This window comes from Orcinus orca, chromosome 7 (genome assembly GCF_937001465.1).
Source record: "Orcinus orca chromosome 7, mOrcOrc1.1, whole genome shotgun sequence".
NCBI classification, from domain to species: Eukaryota; Metazoa; Chordata; class Mammalia; order Artiodactyla; family Delphinidae; genus Orcinus; species Orcinus orca.
In genome coordinates, this window is record NC_064565.1 from 108811254 (window position 1) to 108824229 (window position 12976).

General features: G+C 40.3%; 1 long non-coding RNA gene across 1 annotated transcript; it reads left to right on the forward strand.

Moving 5' to 3' along the window:
- The first annotated feature begins 7795 nt into the window (after positions 1–7795).
- LOC125964932 (uncharacterized) lies at positions 7796–12740 on the forward strand. Its single transcript, XR_007478248.1, has 3 exons — positions 7796–8357; positions 9930–10037; positions 12604–12740. It is a non-coding gene; the product is annotated as an uncharacterized LOC125964932 (long non-coding RNA).
- The last annotated feature ends 236 nt before the right edge of the window (positions 12741–12976 follow it).

Sequence of the window (12976 nt, forward strand, 5' to 3'; positions counted from 1 at the left end):
TCAACTCCTTAGGAAGTGTTTAATCAATGTTTGTTGACTTCTTCTGACCATGTGGCAAAGCTCAAGTTTTCTCCTAGAAAATGAATGGAGTGGACAACTAAATAATGGAAACATTTATAGATAAATATATCAGGGTAGTCATGTACACACACACATACACACACACACACACACACACCACATTCACTCTCAGCAACATAGCTTATAACCAGATCCTTCTGGAACCATGTGACCAATACCTGCTGCTTTTTTAACACCAGTAGGATGTTCCTCCTCTGTATGTTGCTTGTATTAGTTGTCTCTGGTGACTTGGCCAGATTGAAGAAAGATAGTTGTAGGCTTGGATACTTGATGGTGCCTCCAAGTTGCTCTAGCTCTGCTCCCTGAGGCGGCACATGAGCTGGGGTGGAGGTTAAGTGGAATTCAGTGGTAGCATATGGCTAAGTGGAGGGGAGGTCCTGACCAAACAGTGGCAAACAGCTGTCACTGGGCAGGTCCAGGAAGGCATGATGGTCTTTCCTGATGGGCCAAACTGCTTGAAAACAAAGACCTGGACGCAGGCAACATTTAGATCCTCAGGAAAATAGCCAAAGTTTCTGGTAGTAAAGAGTAAGGCTTCATCACAGGCCCAGGCTCAAAGGAGCAGGAAAAGGATAGGATACAAGCGGGATGGGGAACAGGAAAGAGCCTGATGGGCTCCTGTCCTCAAGGGCCTGGAAGTACAGCTAGGTTAACACGGTGGGAATTTAGGCACAAGAGGATTAACAGCCATTTATCAAAACTAGAATCTAAGATGGAACCTCTGTGCCATGAACAGGAGAAAAGACAAATCAGAAGCAAACTGATGCTGACGCACACCTTAATTTCTTAAATCTCCCCCACTGTCGAATGAGAGCCTGGAATGAGATTGACCGGAAGTGGAGAGATCTAGGGGCCTCAGCACACCTTCGTTCATTCACTCATTCACTTAAAAAACATTCTGGGGCTTCCCTGGTTGCGCAGTGGTTGAGAGTCCGCCTGCCGATGCGGGGGAAGCGGGTTCGTGCCCCGGTCCGGGAGGATCCCACGTGCCGCGCAGCGGCTGGGCCCGTGAGCCATGACCGCTGGGCCTGCGCGTCCGGAGCCTGTGCTCCGCACTGGGAGAGGCCACAGCAGTGAGAGGCCTGCGTACCGCAAAAAAAAGAAAAAAGAAAAACCATTCTGTGATAAACAACTCTGTGCCAGGCACTGTGCTAGGCACAGAGAAGAAGTGGAGAGTAAGGCGACATAGTGCAGCAGAGGAAGAGAAAGAAAGACATCCTTACAAGGTCTAGGCAGGCTGCCGGGAAACACAGCGCGTGGGGAAGAATCCAAAGGAGGAGCTGGGCGATGTGGGATGAAAGAAAAGAGGCAGGTCAAAACAGCATCTCAGAGTTACACCATGTTGTCTCCATAAGTTAGGTCTCTCTTTGCACATGGTATTCAGTAATTTGATCTTTAATGAGGGAGAACTTACCTCTTGCAGTAAGTTGTCCTTTCACTAATTATACTGTTGATTCATATCCAACTCTAATGAACATCACTAGGGTGTAACTAACACAGCCAAACAACATCTGTGGTTTCGATCTCCAAACGGTTTCTCCCCATCCATGCCCCACCTCCCCATATCTGTAATGGTACCCACCATCCTCTATTCGGACCAACTCAAAACCTAGGAGTCATCCATGATTTCTCCCTTTGCCTCGTCACTTCTGTTCCCAAGAGCGAACCCATCAACACGTTCTATTCAAAGTCTACCTCCAAAATATATCCTGAATCCATTTACTTCCCTCCATCTCTACAGCCATTCCCTAGCAAAGGACACTAACATCTCTTACCTCTACTACTATAGTAGCCTCCTAACTGGTTTCCCTGTTTTTGTTTGTGACTCTCCCTAAATCCACTCTCTGCCAGAGTGATCATCTGCCTAGAGACATCCAGTGGTGACCTGTCCCGCTTCGAGACCTTGCTTAGCCACACTTGTTCTTAAGTTCTGGTCCCTAATCCCCATAAAGGACAATGACCTAATAGAAATCTTTTATCTCAGCAGCTACTAAGTTCAGTGGCCAAAATGAAGGCATTTTAACTTCAGATGTCTTCAGTCGCTTAATCTTGCAAATCTCTATCTGCTGGTTATTGTGAAGAGTAAGTTTACTGGGAACTCTGGTAAGTTCCAACAGAACCTATCTGGTAGACCTAACCATTTATTTTTTAAGATTGGGGCATCTGAAGCATCATATTGGAGCGAAATAGAGTCCTGGAGTTTGACTTTGCCTAACACTGCATGTGGAGCTATGACTAGCAGTTTTCTGATTAGTACACGATAGCAAGTGTAACATTTCAGTGCTTAGAGAAAATCACTGGGCTGAATATGCTCTTCCTACAACCAGGGCCACAGTATCATCAGAGAATACAGGTTAAATTCTATGGTACTATTAAAGGCCTTTGGTAAAAAATGTTTCTTTCCTCTTGGTACTAATTCCTGCCTCCTTAAGGAGAATAAACTTCTGGCTAACAAATCTAATCTTGGGTGTCCAAGATAATAAGAGGCACTATTTTGGGGGCCAGAAATCACACTACGGGCTTCCTATCCAAAATCTCTAACTCTCACAATCACGGCAAAGGTTAGCCTCATTTTATATGCAAGGAAACTAAGGCTGCAGGACCACACAGTTGGGTGAAAGTACAGCCCATTTTCGAAGAACAGTCTGTCCAGGTCTAAGCCCTGTGCTATTTTTATTGTCAACACACTGTCTCCAATTTCCTTGACCAATTAGGCAAGAAGAATGTCAGCTCACCTGACATCTTTAGAGAATAAAATAAGCCTTATAATATGACGGAAGTGAAACAAAAAAGAGAATAAAAAGGGAAAGTGCAGAGAGCGTAATAAAGGAGAAAATTGGCACAAACCCTTATTATTGTTTGAGGTAGAGAGAGTTTATTGGATTTCTAGCAAAATCCACTTTATCTTTTCAATTCAATCAGATTGATAAACCCTCTGAAGATTTATACCATGCTGTCATTGTTTTTCTGACCCATCTGGTGACTGTGATCATGTTCAAACATTAAATGGGAGGAAAATAAATGTGCATTCTTTCTGGAACGGCACACACATATGTTCTCAGCCTAACAAGTCAGATTCAGCTGAAGAAGACACACACACAAAAATGGATCCGCTTAAACAGGAATGGGCTCAAATCAGTTCCCGGGCAGCTGCTTTATTTTGAGCAAAGCTGCATGTAATACTAGATGGGATTAAATATCTCTTTTTCTGATGAGGGGCCAGCCAAATGTCTCCTAGTTTCTAACTTTGTCCCCTTGGTTGGATCTCCAAGAGGAACTAAGAAGGCCTTCCAGGAGATCTTCTGTTGAATATGTCACTCAAGATTCTTCCTCACCAGACCTTTAGTGATTGGAGAAAAATGTCTCTAGGTGAATTGTCTGAGAATAAATCATTTTAATCTGCAGAGAACCTGATTTCTTATTTAAGCACTCTGGGACCTCTGGGAAATACTTTTTTAGTTATTTATTCTTTTAAGTAAGGTGTTGATATTTACTGTCATTTTTAATGGCATGCTAAAAAAAAGGATATTCTCTCTCTCTCTGACTGAAGGTACAAATTAGCTGAAGGTAAATTCTCTTGTTTGCACAAAAGGATCGCAAGAATATCTTGTTTTGAAAAGCATAGATTTGCCTAAGAATTTCATGAGGAATTCCCGTGTGTCACTTAAGGACCAAACAGCTTTTGTGTCCCATTTCACAGATAAGAAACTCAGCCAGACAGGTATAAAATGACTTTATTGGATGGTAAATTCCAGATCTCCAAGCCTAAGTCAGACTATGAGACGCCAAGTTCTTAAAAACCACATTTCCTTCCTTTAGGTATGTTTTGCAACTGTACTCTTTTTAAGATCACTCTTTTGTTTAAATTCCCTTTCTGACTTGAAATGACCTAGTATTTCATTCTATTTTTGTATCTGTCTTTGCTTTCACGAGGTAAAATTCGCTTTCTACTTGTGATCTTGGGTTTTAATTTGTGATATTCTCTGGATCTTCCTGAGGATAAAAAAATTCTTGTGACGGAGCAGGTAGGCACTCTGACTGTATGGGGGCAGGTGCTAACATTCACGCTGCTCGGGAGGGTGTCAGCATGCCAGGTATGCTTCTCAGCCTCTGCTGTCACTCTCTTCTCTGCTAATTCATATATTCCCACAGCCTGTTCTGCTTCTGGAACTTGGAGGTCTTGCTCCAAGCCAGCCTGCCTGAGTTTGAGAAGAATCACATATGAAGTTCTGGAAATTGAGCATTAACTGAGTGAGAGAAGAAATATGAAAAACAACTTATCATTCCACCAAATGTCAGGTCCCTGACATGTGCATCTGTGGAAGAGGCTCAGTGACCCCTTGAAATAAACTATTTCATCTCCTGACAATGTTTTTAAAGTGTGGCCTTTGTGAACTAGCAGGGTCTGGGCTCCCTAGGTGATTCTTCTGCATGGTGATCTCTGAAAAACACCTGTTTTAAGAGGTAAATCATCCTATTTAAGAAAATTCCATCTTGGATGGAAAACAGAAGGGTGGTGGGAAATGAAGGGTACATTTTAGACATTTCTTGGCCACTATGACAGTGTGTTTTCCAGCCTTACAGAAGTATAATAGACATACAACATTGTGTAAGTTTAAGATGTACAATGTGGTGATTTGTTACATGCATATGTTATGAAATGATTACTACAGTAAGGTTAACTAACATTTCATCTTCTCACATGATTATCTTTTCGTGTGTGTGGTAAGAAGATGTAAGATCTACCCTGTTTGCAACCTTCAAGCATATAATACAGTATTGTTAACTATAGTCACCAGGCTGAATATCAGATCCCCAGAACTTACTTATCTTATAATTGGAAGGTGCTACACTTTAACCAACATCTCCCATTTCCCCCAGCCTCCAGCCCCTGACAACTACCATTCTACTCTTTGTTTCTATGATATTGCCTTTTTTTTTTTTAATTCCATGTATAAGTGAGATCACATTGCATTTGTCTTTCTCTGTCTGATTTATTTAACTTAGCATAACGTCATCAAGGTACACCCATGTTGTCACAAATGGCAAGTTTTCCATCTTTTTATGGCTGAATGATATTTTATATGTGTATATATATATATATATATATATATATATATATCTCACATTTTCTTTATCCATTCATCCATCAATGATACTTAGGCTGTTTTCGTGTCTTGGCTGTTGTGAATAATGTTGCAATGAACATTGTGGGTGTAGATCTCTTCAACACAGTGGTTTCATTTCCTGTGGCTACTTACCCAGAAATAAGATTGCTGGATCATATGGTAGTTCATTTTTAATTTTTTAATGAACGCCCATACTTTTTCCCACAGTGGCTATACAAATGACAGTATTCTTTAAAGCATTAAAATATTAGAAAATACCTTTGAGCAGAGATTGATTTGGTGGCCTGGAAATAGAAGTTCTTTGTTTCAGATAGCTTACCCTTTGTTTTATTACTGTGAGAAACACACAAGCTTGCCTCTTTACTTTTTATTTTTCATGGATGGAAAGGCATTTTATTTTAAATATAGCATTTTTTAAAAATATTTATTTAAATATATTTAAATAAATTTATTTAAATTTATTTTAAATATAGTGTGTACATGTCAACCTTAAACTCTCAATCTAACCCTCCCCCCTGGTAACCGTAAGTTCATTCTCTAAGTCTGTGAGTCTGTTTTGTCAATAAGTTCACTTGTATCATTTTTTTTTAGATTCCACATATAAGCAATATCATATGATATTTTTTTTCTCTGTCTGACTTACTTCACTCAGTATGATAATCTCCAGATCCATTCATGTTGCTGCAGATGGCATTATTTCATTATTTTTAACAGCTGAGTAATATTCCATTGTATATATATATACCACATCTTCTATATCTGTTCATCTGTCAATGGGCATTTAGGTTGCTTCCTTGACTTGGCTATTGCAAACAGTGCTGCAATGAACATTGGGGTGCATGTATCCTTTTGAACCATGTTTTTCTCCAGATATATGCCCAAGAGTGGGATTGCTGGGTCATATGGCGGTTCTATTTTGAATTTTTTAATGAACGTGCATACTGTTTTCCACAGTGGATATACAAGTGACAATATTCTTTAAAGCATTAAAATATTAGAAAACGTCTTTGGGCAGAGATCGATTTGGTGGCCTGGAAATAGACATCTTTGTTTCAGACAGATTCCCCTTCATTTTACTGCTGTGAGAAACACACAAGTTTCCTCTTTAAAATGTGGCTCATTAACATGTCATCTATTCTGGTTCTGTTTGTAAATGGCTTTAACTAAGCCATGTTTCTTCAAAAACTTGGGTTGATGAGAATTTCGTCTGCTTGGTTGGTTGACTGATTGGTTAACATCCATCTTTTCTACATTACAGTTGCTACAGACAGCAGCAAAGATTCATTATTGAAAAGGACCATGGTTTTATTTCTCACACTAGTATGGTTTTGTTTGCTTATCAGCTGGAATTTATCAGCAGTTATTTTAATTTATTTACCTATTATTTCTAACACAAATAAAAGCTTCTAAAAAATTGTCATCCAGACATTTAACTTAGAAGAGAAATTAAACAAAGGAGAAAGGAAGATAAAGCTGGTTTTCAGCTAGAGGAATTAGGTTGATAGACCATATAAAGGAAAACAGGATTAGAAGACATGACTTACTTTTTTGTCTGGGTCCAACCTCAGGGGTGGAGGAAGGAGGGTTAGCCTAACTGAGAGGGTTCCCAAAGCCAGACCTGGAGGAGAAAGTCTCTTCTCGAAGGTTGCTAAGTATGTCAGAAGAGGTCAAAACCAAAACTTGTGCAAGGCATGGGGGTCCAATAAGCCCAGGAGTCCTGTAATGGAGGATTCTAACCCAGGAAGTGGTGCTCCAGAAAGTAATAGTGCAGGTACAGCTTGGCTTCTTAACTGGAAGTGACTTTATATTCTGCACCTGGGGGCTTCCCTGGTGGCGCAGTGGTTGGGAGTCCGCCTGCCGATGCAGGGGACACGGGTTCGTGCCCCGGTCCGGGAAGATCCCACATGCCACGGAGCGGCTGGGCTCGTGAGCCACGGCCGCTGAGCCTGCGCGTCCGGAGCCTGTGCTCCGCAACGGGAAAGGCCGCAACAGCGAGAGGCCCGCGTACCACAAAAAAATAAATAAACAATAAATAAATAAATAAAATATTCTGCAGCTGGTTGTGATGCGCTAGCTGCTGCCCTGGGGACAGGAGGGCCAGCTGTAGGTCGAGGCTACGTATGGCACAGGTTGCAAGTTCTGAGTGAATGTTTTTGAACTGCAGTTCTGTGCCCATTTGTGGGTCAAAAATTATTGGATAGCAAAAGGGTTTTTCTAATTTTCATGAAACAATAAAATATGATAGAATAGATAGTACAAAACAGAATAGAGGACACTGCACGGTGTGTGTGTGTGTGTGTACCATTTTATAATGTATTTCGTATTTCTTAGTATATGTCAAGGTCAAACAAAGTTTGAGAAACAAAATAGTTTTGCAGATAGGCCTTGCCTGCCCTAATTCCAGTCATGACATGCACATGCATAGATAGGTCTGCATCCTCTGTCTTGTCTCAGTGTTCACTCAGCACCAGCCTCCCTCATGCACTGGGGCTAGAATTGGCCCTGTTGGTTCACCTCGTCAAGGGAAGTTTCTTGGGAATCCACACAGCCTCCAGCTTCAGCCTTTCCTATGACCCCATCACATGCACCAGGCTCTTCAACTAGATTTCTATCCTAACTGGCACTCAAATTCCTAGGTAGTCCTGGAACTCTGCTTTTAAAATCCAGAGTGCTTCATGAGAGCCCTAACAACCTGCCTAATTATTGCTTGGTACCTCTTCCCAAGAATGAAAACCCTGCCACTTTACCCCACACATGAACCTGAGTCCTGTGTTCACCCAAAGCTGCCCTCCTGGAACTATGCCTATGTCATAATTCAGACCATCACCACTGCTAGAAACTCTGGTTAATGATGCCCCCAGAGCAACTTCAAGCCACCTCTCAGCTGGAACTATGAATCATGATGACTCAGGCGGAGCAGAGCCTTGAGATTTGTCTAGAGGAGTGGCTCTCCAAGTGTGGTCCCAGATAAGCAGCATCAGGAATACATAGGAACTTGCTAGAAAGGCACATTTTGGGGCCCACGTCAGACCTACTGAATCAGAAACTCTGGGGGTGAGGCCAAGCACCGTGGGCTTTAATGAGCTTTCCAAGTGACTGTGGTACACAGTACAGTCTGAAGACCACTGCTCTGGGGCAGAGGGAAAGGTACTCAAAAAACTATTGACACCTGAAAACAAAGACAGACCATCTTCTCTCTTCTGTTGCCTCACATAGATTGCGATGGTGCCACACTCAAACGAAATGTGTTCGTGTATTAACTCTTTAATACATTAGGACAGAAATAGTTCCACTGCAATCTTTACTCTTTGTTCTTTGTTTTTACTCAAAGTATGAGGACATTTAAGAAGACCTGATTGAATAAAAACTGAGAAATAATAACATAACTGTTTTGAAGTTTGCAGGTTTCCAGAATACTAAAAAAGTTTCCGCTTGCTAAATTTCCTTTTTCCAGCTGGGATTGTCGGCAAAGGAGATACGAATCTCAGGAGGCATCTTTTATTCTCATGAAAACACAAACCAGTGTTTGGTGTTTGTTTTGTCTTGTTTTATGAGTTTCTTTCTTTACACTCAAAAGTTTCAGATAAAACTCCAGACATTAGGTTCCTTATCCCAACTGTGCATTTTTTGGTTTGCCCATCAGACAGTGCCTTAAAGCCCAGATCACTGCTGAATTGTACAGTAATTTACATGTAACCATCTTGAGAAGACAGCATGCCTTAGTGATAAACAAAGTTTCTCAGTATTTTTTGGTCTACGATCCATTTATAAACCTCTTAGTAAAGAGATGTCTCCTTCTGGTCATAAGCCTACTCCTCTGTTAACGCTTAGCCTTCCAAGCACAGATGTGCGCAATGATTTTTGCATTTACACACATATTCACCACCTCTAGACTAGAAACACTGATTTAGACAGACAACAGAAACTACAAATTAATCGATACAAATAAACATGGAGTTGGGATTCATGTACCTCATGTTCTACTTAAACCTGTCAATGACAGGCAGTGGGCATATATTTTTCTGGCCTGGTCACCATGCCTTCCTTGGGGGAGCGACCCCTCCACCGTCCTATAGAAGCCTCCTTAAACCACATAGTGCAGGTGGAATTGATACCGCCTTCCTGTTGAAGAGATGGCCGTAACCCACACTAGGTCCCCCACAGGACTGAGCCCATGTCTCTGGGCACAGTGATTAGATCAGGAATGTGTCTCAAACTAAGCCAATCATAATGTTCCCAGGACTCTTGTCATGAGAGGCAGCCACTCCTTCTCTATAACCATGAGCATTGAAAGCCGCAGGCATCTGGAACATCTGGGGGCCATTGCACCACCTCCCGGGGAGAGAACTAGAGGAAGGCCAGGCAGAGGGAAGTATATCTAAGAGCATAGGAGCCATTTACGCCCAAGGTCAAGGGCACCTCCTCTGACTCTCTAGTTAGCTGTGTCAACCGATTATTCTTTTTACAAAATCTAGTTTGAGTTGGGTTTTCATCATTTGCAGTCAAGAGCCTTATACAGTTGGCTGAATATTCCTGTAAATTGGCTTTGTAATTTATTCAATAAATGGGAAAATCGTTCTCAATGGCCTTTTTCCAGATCTATGACGCTAAAACATAGTCTATTCCCTAACTTGGGCAGATTATTTTCTAATATAGCATGCCAGTTTATCTATTCCTCGACCAGTTTTAGTTAAATGAAATCAGATTTATCCTGCTTAGGTTTTCTGTGAAGATTAATTAAGCCAAAATTTATGGATACCGTGAAGAGAAACTCTTCCCTTCTGGCCTGATGCAAAACTATTCCCTGGTGCTCAGACCCTGGAGTCGGTAAGTATGGGCTGTGTAAGGTCCTCTGTCTTCTTGCCATTGACCTTGTTTTATAATGAGTACATCAGCCCCTTATTTGGTTCTGGTGAGAATCCAAACAAAGAACAAAAGCAAAATGCCTCGATAATATTTGCTGACGTATCGTGAACAGTTATATCGTAAGAACCAAAGCATTGGCGGCCCTGATAAACCCTAATGAACACAAGAAAAGGTTGTGCTGCACTATAAACAGTTTTTTTTTTTTTTGTATATAAATGTCACATGAAAGGCAGTGGGATTAAAGATTTATGCTGTGGGGTTGCCTGGAAAATATCACCCAAGCACTATTGTTCCTTTGGCAGTAGATGTAGCGGCACTCACTGTTTGTTTAATCTGGGCCTCTCTTTCTGAGAACTCTCTGCACTGTCAAAATAGTTCTTTGTTCTTAGTGTATATGTGTAGAATTTTATTGAAAAGAACTGGACCATTTTACTTCTTTTATTAAAAAAAAAAAAAAAAAGACCAGAGGCAAATACAAGAAAATGTTGACAAAGTACACCTCTAGGTATGGGGAACACAAGTGTTCTTTTATATATTAAAAAGAAAGTACTTGGATTCTACTGGTTATACCAAGTCATTACCCATAAATAACAAGACTCCAGAAGGATTTGTATATTTATTTTCTGTCCTAATACTAACCCTTAGTGATTAAAAAAGAAAAAAAGTTCTTATCAAGTATCATTACTTTGACCCAAGAGATGAAAAATAAGCCGCTTTTTATTTTAACGTCTTTACTGGAGTATAATTGCTTTACAATGGTGTGTTAGTTTCTGCTGTGTAACAAAGTGAATCAGCTATATGTATACATATATCCCCATATCTTCTCCCTCTTGCGTCTCCCTCCCACTCTCCCTATCCCACCCCTATAGGTGGTCACAAAGCGCCGAGCTGATCTCCCTGTGCTATGAGGCTGCTTCCCACTACTATCTCTTTTACATCTGGTAGTGTATATATATCCATGCCACTCTCTCACTTTATCCCAGCTTGCCCTCCCCCCTCCTCGTGTCCTCAAGTCCATTCTCTATATCTGCGTCTTTATTCCTGTCCTGCCCCTAGGTTCATCAGAACCTTTTTTTTCTTAGATTCCATATATATGTGTTAGCATACGGTACTTTTCTCTTTCTGCCTTACTCGTATGACAGACTCTAGGTCCATCCACCTCACTACAAATAACTCAGTTTCGAAGAGAATACTTGAAAACAACTCAGAACATCAAAGTTACCAAACTTGGAATCTACCCCCAAAACCTGTTTGAGTAGCACAGAGCAGAAACCCAATTCACCCTTTGTTAAAGCAGTTTCTTCACCTGTCAGATGGGAATTCTGGAGGAAGGGGGACTTAAACTCCCACAGAGAATGCTGTGGAAGGCCAATAAAGAAATTTTACATGCAGAGGAAGGTGCCATGTACATATAAACTAAACAATTATTTTGCGGATAATTTGGATTTTTATTTCTTTAGTATTATTTGATATTTTCATTATTGCTTTGCCCCTGAATAATGCCAAGAAATGGCAGGGGGGCAGGGATTTGTAGCATAAAAGCAACAGCTCTGTTCACATATGCATGAACATTTCTTTAATCAACTCTAATGTTATTAACACAATGCCTACTCTAGGAATGTAATAATTATACACCAAAAGGAATTTTTCAGACAAACTTTCTTTTCATGCCATTTAATAGGTCAATTATTGGGCAATATTATTCACTCATGGAGTGTGGCATTACAGTGACCCAAAATGTATTGTTCCAAGCAGAGCTTGCTTCCAAGAGATATTAGGATTCAAATACTACAAATCTCTTAGAGTGATTGGTAGACATTCTCAAAGAAAATGTCCTGATCTTACATTGGAATATGAACAAATAAACACATTTAAATATTTAAATGTTTTATGTTAAAATATAATATTTAAGATAAGTTCCATTTTTAAAAAAAATTATTTAATTGAAGTATAGTTGATTTACAATGTTGTGTTAGTTTCTGCGGTATGGCAAAGTGATTCAATTATACATATATATTTCTTCTTTTTCATATTGTTTTCCATTATGGTTTATTACAGCATATTCAATACAGTTCCCTGTGCTATACAGCAATACCTTGTTATTTATCCATTCTATATGTAATAGTTTGCATCTGCTAATCCCAAACTCCCAGTCCATCCCTCCCCAACCCCCTTCCCCCTTGGCAACCACAAGTCTGTTCTCTATATCTGTGAGTCTGTTTCTGTTTTGTGGATAAGTTCATTTATGTCATATTTTAGATGCCACATATAAGCGATATCATATGATATTTTTCTTTCTCTGTCTGACTTAATTCACTTAGGATGATAATCTCTAGGTCCATCCATGCTGCTGCAAATGACATTATTTCATTCTTTTTTATGGCTGAGTAATATTCCATTGTATATATATACCACATCTTCTTTATCCATTCATCTGTTGATGGACATTTAGGTAGTTTCCATGTCTTGGCTATTGTAAAAACTGCTGCAATGAACATTGGGGTGCATGTATCTTTTCGAATTATAGTTTTCCCAGGGAGCTCCTTTGCCCTCTTTCTACGATGTGAGGATACAAGAAGTCAGCAGTCTGCCACCCAGAAGAGGGACTTTACCAGAACTCAACCATGCTGGTACCCTGATCTTGGACTTACCAGCATCCAGAACTATGAGAAATAAACTTCTGTTGTTTATAAGCCACCCAGTCTGTGGTATTTTGTTATAGCAGCCTGAATGGGCTAAGACAATATATAAGCACAGCGCATAGAGTTACATAGGTTAGTATGAACTAAATACTATAATGTAACCTATAAAGGAGGGGTTTTTAAAAAGTGGATATAGGTAAGACACATCTTTCAATTCTAAGAGCAGAGATCAATACTGACATATGTGATGAAAAAAGA